This window comes from Lepidochelys kempii, chromosome 6 (genome assembly GCF_965140265.1).
Source record: "Lepidochelys kempii isolate rLepKem1 chromosome 6, rLepKem1.hap2, whole genome shotgun sequence".
NCBI lineage: Eukaryota > Metazoa > Chordata > Testudines > Cheloniidae > Lepidochelys > Lepidochelys kempii.
Window position 1 is genome coordinate 122,195,910 of NC_133261.1, and position 7,285 is coordinate 122,203,194.

The window sequence follows — 7,285 nt, forward strand, 5'->3', positions numbered from 1 at the left end:
TAGGCTAATCAGCCACAATGACGGAGTCATTCACTAGAAATAACACGGTGAAATCCACAGCCCCAGCAGTTTCTCATGCCAGAGAGACAGAGACAGAGCTGTCAGCTGCTGCTGTAATAACTGCCTCCCTAATAACAGGCAACAATTCTTTGTTCGGTGCTCCTGCAGCCGGGCTCCTCTTTCTCTTCTAACTGCTGGAAACGCCAAAGAAATTAGCATCCCTTTTAATTTGCATAGTCTAGGAGGCTAAAGATTTCCCCCCCTAAAACTTGCATCGCCCCACCCAAAAACACCCAGATAATAATAATAGAAATAACAAATAATTTATTAGACCTCTTTAATAATCAACATTAAAACATTCTCAGAAGTGGGAACAGGCATGTGCTTTTCACAATGGTGCTAGAGAGACAGAACATGCATTTAAACCGTGCAGTCTTGTTTCACAAATGGTATTAATTATTAAAGCATTTAACAAATACACATAATATGCAAAAACAGTCCAACGATAATAAGACATATACACAAAGGCATAAACATGCTAAGACCAACACATAAGACATGATAAGACACTAGATTTATTATTCTTTATTTTTATTGCAATAGTGCCTGGAGTACCTGTCAAAGAACACAGCCTTAAATGGACACAAATCTGACATCAGGAATTATAACATTCAAAAACCAGTAGGAGAACACTTCAATCTCCCTGGTCAGTCAATAAGAGACCTAAAAGTGGCAATTCTTCAACAAAAAACTTCAAAAACAGACTCCAACATGTTTCAGAGTAGCAGCCCTGTTAGTCTGTATCCCCAAAAAGAACAGGAGTACTTGTGGCACTTTAGAGACTAACAAATTTATTTGAGCATATGTTTTCGTGAGCTACAGCTCACTTCATCGGATGCTGTAGCTCATGAAAGCTTATGCTCAAATAAATTTGTTCGTCTCTAAGGTGCCACAAGTCCTCCTTTTCTTTTTGCAGACTCCAACATGAAACTGCAGAACTGGAATTAATTTGCAAACTGGACACTATCAAATTAGGCCTGAATAAAGACTGGGAGTGGTTGGGTCATTACAAAACCTAAACCTAATTTCCCCCTACTGTTACTCACACCTTCTTGTCAACTGTTTGAAATGGGCCACTCTCATTACCACTACAAAAGTTATTTTTCCTCCCTTGGTATCCTGCTGTTAATTGAATTGTCTCCTTAGGCTGACCTCACACTTGGTAAGGCAACTCCCATCTTTTCATATATTTATACCTGCTCCTGTATTTTCCACTCCATCTGATGAAGTGGGTTCTAGCCCACGAAAGCTTATGCCCAGATAAATTTGTTAGTCTCTAAGGTGCCACAAGGACTCCTCGTTGTTTTTGCTGATACAGACTAACACGGCTACCACGCTAAAACAGCCTCGTTGTGCTTAGCATTATTCTAGTATGCCGTCAAAAGACAGTCACTGCACCAGAGTTCACACTCCAGGGTCCTTTATGCATGTGTGCAGTGTCACTGATTGCGGGACCAGGGAGGGCTTAGGTTATGATTAAAGTGGATGGAACAAATGGAAGGGATGGAAGGATGAGGTAACATTAAAATGACCCTCTGATCATACTTCAGGAGATCTCAGCCCACCACCTCGCCGCTCTCAGCTGGTACCACTTTGTAGATATCATGGCAGAGGTGGGTCTTAAGAAAGGAACCGAAGCAGGATCAGGTAGTGGCTTTATGGATCTTTCCAGGTTGTTTGTTTGTTTTTTAAATGAGATATGAGATAGGAAGGAAAAAACAAAAACCAGAACAAACAAATAAACCATCAAAATAAAATAAATTTGAAAACCTGAGTCTGATGATCCTTTTCACATGATAATGTGGAATGTTCTATTAAGCTGTGCTGTCATCAGCTTGGTGATGCAAGTTGTCATGTATACGCAAGATTAATATTCAAGCCACTTTTAATGTGGCCCAAGAAAATTCTCCCAACCTACACTGTTCTCTGGTTTTCATTCTGTATTTTATAAATTACTCTTTCAAGAGATCCAACTTCAATTAAGTCAGCATAGCAATCCTGGACTGCTAGTATACGACTGGGACTCTAAAATAAGCTATTTGCACAAGATAAAGCTGTGGACAGTCATCCAGGAGGATTAATTGTACATTTGGGAGGAAATTAAAATTCAAGGTACAATTAATTGTATGTAATGTTTTAGCCTAAGTAAACACAAATTTGGATGCAGGAGTCAAGTTTTCTTACATCTTACTATGGCATATCTCAGCAGTAGCAGTACGCAAAAGGTTCAAAAGGCAAGAAGAGAAGATATCCATAAGGACTGTATTTCATACTCAACAAGATGCATAACATATACAGCCATAGAGATATCAGGAAAGTCCAGTGAGGGCACAGTAAAAGAGATAGGAGGAACATCCTTATGGGAATTGACATGAACGGCATAGAACACAATATAATATGAGAAGCACAGGCTGGAATAAGAATAAGTTATCGAGATTTTAACATAGTTATCTTCTTTAGGCCCAATATTTGCTTTCAAGTCACACCCAAGACCCATAATGAAATCACTGGGTGTACAACAAAAGAACTGAATCAGACCCCCTGGTCTCCCCCACATCATGTACCCCATCTCCACAGAGTGGGGAAGGGGAGACAGTGTTCAGGGGTCAGGACAGAGCAGGAGAGCTTTCAGTGAGTGCCTTAAAGAGACAGCGCATGGCATCTCTCAGAAACTCCCCAAGCAGCCAGCACACACACAGTCTCTGTGACACACACACACACTCACAGAGTCTCTATGTGGGTGTGGGTGTCTCTCTCTCTCTCTCTCACACACACTCTCTGTCTCTGTGTCTCACACACACACAGTCTCTGGGTCACACACACACTGTCTCTTTCACACTCACCTCCCAACAAGTACTTGTATTATTGTTGTTACTTCTTGGTACTTCCTGCAGTGCACATGTATTCTCTGTAATTTTATTCTTTCAGTGTGTGTTATTTTACTGTTTTGACTGGTCTATGCATTTCATAATTTTTATTTCTCTTACACTTAAATTTAGTTCTTTGAGTAGTGAGTTCTAAAATGCCTAAACCGTCCTGGCTGGAGTAATTATCCCTACGGTAAAGTTTACAAAATATATATTATATCTAGGTTTTTTGTTTCTACTGGTGGTACACATCCCTCGGTGCACATAACATTTATTCCGTGCATGGATGGAAAAAATTAAAGATGGTGGCAAAAGCCGCCCCCTGCCCCATCGCTCCCTACAGCTGCCCCATCGGCTCTCCCTGACCTGGCTACAGCGGGCGGGGCAGGCATGGAGCCATAGCCTGGCCATGATAAGGGCTGGGTGGGCAGCTGTGGGGAGCCCAGGGCCAGATTAACCATTAGGCTAATAAGGCTATAGCCTTAGGCCCTCCTATTTTTAGGCCCTACTGGTCAGGCAGGGGGCGCGGCCGGGGTGAGGGGAAAGGCAAAGCAGCCCCCTCTGGGTTGGAAGAAGCTCAGCTGGCAGGGACGGACGACGCGCTGCAGGAACACACTGCCAAGGATCCCGTTAACACTGCTGACCGGACTCTAACAATCCGATTACCACGGGAACCATGCCAGCTGTGGCTGTAGGTTGAGCAGCCACTGTCCCCCGCACCCCATTTCTCGGGAGCTCGGCTTAGCTGTCAGGAAAGGAGGAGGCTCCCCCTGTCCCGCTCCTGGGCTGAGGCTGTCAGGCTGCTCCAAGACGCTGCCTCCGGGCCCTAATGCCCATCATCATCGCCTTCCATGTGTGCTGGGTGGGTCCTGTTTCTGGCCAACTGGTGAGTGCCTGTGGGGGTGGCAGGGGAAGAGGCAGCACCAGAGCAGTAGGGAGGAGGCTTGCACAGAACCTGCACACACACCATCCAGCTCCAGCCAGAATGATTGCCCCTCACACGTATAAGGAACGAATTCCCACACATTTGTAGGAAAAACAAAACAAAACATCCCATTCCGGATACCAGTCCTTTAACTTTTACAGAACCTTCCATCGAGGGGCTTCAGAGTTCTGATGCACGGTGTTCAATACTGTATTGAACTGTACTAAAAAGCAAAGACATCCAAGATTTTTCTTTGATGTATTTTTCTGCACTGGGATGCACAGGCCACCAAGTTCTTTCCTTATGCTCAGCCTAGCTCCACAGGCCAACGCATCTTTGTACTTTTAAGGGGTTGCAAAGGCACTGGAGGAAGCTGAACACACAATGCTGTAGGTTTCTCCCTCCCCTCTCCCTTGTGGATTTTAAATCCACTTCTTAGCAGGCTATGATAGAAAGACTGGCTGAATAGGTTCTGTCCATTTGCGGGTTCTCTAGCAGTTCAAGCCATCATAAAAGTACCTCATATTTGATTTCTTTTGAGTTTCATTCCAAAAACTTAAAGCTAAATAAACCTGAAGTTAGGCCTCTTTTTTGTGCCCCAACTTAAACTAACTTCTTTCCCAAGTGGAAAATGTTGAGCAAGCATGGGGTGTGATTCGGGAAGGGAATGAGAACACAGGCCAATTCCTGCTGACAGTGACACCTGTGTAGCCTTGTTGACTTCAGGGAGAACAGATTTTTGCACAAGAATAGATTTTGATCCCTTCTGCTTTTTCACACCTGGTATAAGCAGAATCTCATTCACTTTTCTCCCCTAAACTCTGAGCACTTTAAAAGGAAAAAAGGAGCAAGGTCTGCTCGATTTACACATGCAAATGAAACAGGAAGCTCTCCTTTCATTCTACACCAGCCTTAAACAAACACCAGATCTGATATAACAAGGGTATCCCTACAGCAGCCTTGGTTGGACTGTTCTTTTGAAAGATCCTTAATGGTTCTTTTAAGATGCTGATTTTCAGGGAAGTCTTTTTGTTCAGGGGGGCAGAGAACACAACAGGGAATAGCTCTGTTTTGTCAACTCCTAGTCATTCAAAAGCTGGAAGTCTTTAGATTAAGTTTGTTTAATGTTTGTATAGTGATTTTGAAGAGCTAACATAGTACAGAAGTGCTAAATATTATGACTGAGCAACCATCTAAAGATCTGTCCCTTCTAGCTGTTACCTTTTTTTTACAGAAAGCTTAAAACAAACAAATGCAAACTATAGGGGCTGGTGCACACAGAACTCATGCTTAAAAAACCTCATGTCAGAGCTGCTGATCACACATTCTAGAATAGAAAAGGAGGACTTGTGGCACCTTAGAGACTGACGAATTTATTTGAGCACAAGCTTTCATGAGCTACAGCTCACTTCATCGGATGCATACTGTGGAAAATACAGAAGATGTTTTTATACACACAAACCATGAAAAAATGGGTGTTTATCACTACAAAAGGTTTTCTCTCCCTCCACCCTACTCTCCTGCTGGTAATAGCTTATCTAAAGTGATCCCTCTCCTTACAATGTGTATGATAATCAAGGTGGGCCATTTCCAGCACAAATCCAGGTTTTCTTCCCCCTCCCCCCTCAACCCACTCTCCTGTTGGTAATAGCTTATCTAAAGCTCCAACCCCTCAGACAGAGACAAACACCTACAAGATCTCTATCAAGCACTCTTACAACTACAATACCCACCTGCGGAAGTGAAGAAACAGATTGATAGAGCCAGAAGAGTACCCAGAAGTCACCTACTACAGGACAGGCCCAACAAAGAAAATAACAGAACGCCACTAGCCGTCACCTTCAGCCCCCAACTAAAACCCCTCCAATGCATTATCAAGGATCTACAACCTATCCTGAAGGATGACCCAACACTCTCACAAATCTTGGGAGACAGGCCAGTCCTTGCCTACAGACAGCCCCCCAACCTGAAGCGAATACTCACCAGCAACCACATACCACACAACAGAACCACTAACCCAGGAACCTATCCTTGCAACAAAGCCCGTTACCAACTGTGCCCACATATCTATTTAGGGGACACCATCACAGGGCCTAATAACATCAGCCACACTATCAGAGGCTCGTTCACCTGCACATCTACCAATGTGATATATGCCATCATGTGGCAGCAATGCCCCTCTGCCATGTACATTGGTCAAACTGGACAGTCTCTACGTAAAAGAATAAATGGACACAAATCAGATGTCAAGAATTATAACATTCATAAACCAGTTGAAGAACACTTCAATCTCTCTGGTCACGCGATTTCTGATCTCAAAGTGACTATCCTTCAACAAAAAAACTTCGAAAACAGACTCCAACGAGAGACTGCTGAATTGGAATTAATTTGCAAATTGGATACAATTAACTTAGGCTTGAATAGAGACTGGGAATGGTTGAGTCATTATAAAAAGTAACCTATTTCCCCTTGTTTATTATTCCCCCACCCCCACCCCCACTGTTCCTCAGACGTTCTTGTTAAACCCTGCATTTGTGCTGGAAATGGCCCACCTTGATTATCATACACATTGTAAGGAGAGTGATCACTTTAGATAAGCTGTTACCAACAGGAGAGTGGGTTTGTGTGGGGGTGGGGTGGGGGGGGGAAGAAAACCTGGATTTGTGCTGTAAATGGCCCACCTTGATTATCATACACATTGTAAGGAGAGTGATCACTTTAGATAAGCTATTACCAGCAGGAGAGTGGGGTGGGGGAGAAAACCTTTTGTAATGATAAACACCCATTTTTTCATGGTTTGTGTGTATAAAAACATCTTCTGTATTTTCCACAGTATGCATCCGATGAAGTGAGCTGTAGCTCATGAAAGCTTATGCTCAAATAAATTGGTTAGTCTCTAAGGTGCCACAAGTCCTCCTTTTCTTTTTGCAAATACAGACTAACACAGCTGTTACTCTGAATTCTAGAATAGATAATACTTGGTCCTCCCATGAGTGCAGGGGACCAGACTACATCACCTCTCGAGGTCCCTTCCAGTCCTATGATTCTATTCTATGATCCTAATTGTGGAAGAGCTTGGTAACAGAATGGCCTGATGTGATGAATCACTGCAGATTAACTACACAAACTGGGTATGATTCCACAAATAATATTTGGGTAAAAGTTGAAAACAGTAATTCATTGTCCTCAGCCAGTGCAACATTGGGAGACAGCTTTCAGAGCAAGACAGCCTAAAATACAATGCCACCCAATGTAATTTTCCCACAACTACTTCCTCTACTTCAGTGGATTTTACACCTGAGTGGTTTTCTTTTACATAATAAAAGCTGGCTGCCTCCCAGACTGCAGTCAGAGGGAGGGAGATAGACTATGTGGTGTAGAGGCCATAGCTTGGGGGAAACACCTGCAGGGCTTGGCTTTGCACTGTGCCAGG